Below are 701 nucleotides of genomic sequence, written 5' to 3'. Positions count from 1 at the left end.
CCCACAGTACCGTGATGCTGTGGGCTGACACTCATTCACACAGTACCGTGATGCTGAGGGCCGACACACAGTCACACAGTACCATGATGCTGTGGGCAGACACACAGTCACACAGTACCATGATGCTGAGGGCCGACAGACATCTTTCTACAATAAGGACTTCAGCTTCTACTCCATGGAAGCAAGCCAGATTTGAGGGATGGCAGCAAAGAATAAGTCCTTTAACCCCCTAATGGAATTGGCTCATATTTCCCTATCCAGAAGCCTAGAAGTGGAAACAGTCAGAGCAGGCAGGTTGGCAGAAACACATAGGCTAAAACCAAGAGGACATGAGTCCATAATGATGCAGAGATGTGCTGACTAGCACCACGGCCATGTTACTGGCTTCAGAAACCCTTGCAGGCTAACTTGGAGCAGCAAAGATGCAGGCAGCCCAGGGTACAGGGCAAGTAACCCAGCTCCCTGAGGAGCAGGTGTGAGGAGGGGAGAGCTCTTCACCTGCATTCCTTGAGAGCCCAAGAACCCTAGTGCAGCTGGAGTCTCAGGCTTTTCTCTTCAGCTTGCTTTTATTTTTAGAACCACTTTAGACATATGGGGGTGGGGAGAGCAGACAGCATAGAATTTCCGTATCTACTGCCTACACACACACACACACACACACAGAGAGAGAGAGAGAGAGAGAGAGAGAGAGAGAGAGAGAG

The sequence above is a fragment of the Grammomys surdaster genome, unplaced genomic scaffold (assembly GCF_004785775.1).
Source record: "Grammomys surdaster isolate TR1022 unplaced genomic scaffold, NIH_TR_1.0 126278, whole genome shotgun sequence".
Taxonomy (NCBI): Eukaryota; Metazoa; Chordata; class Mammalia; order Rodentia; family Muridae; genus Grammomys; species Grammomys surdaster.
This window is presented reverse-complemented; position numbering follows the sequence as displayed.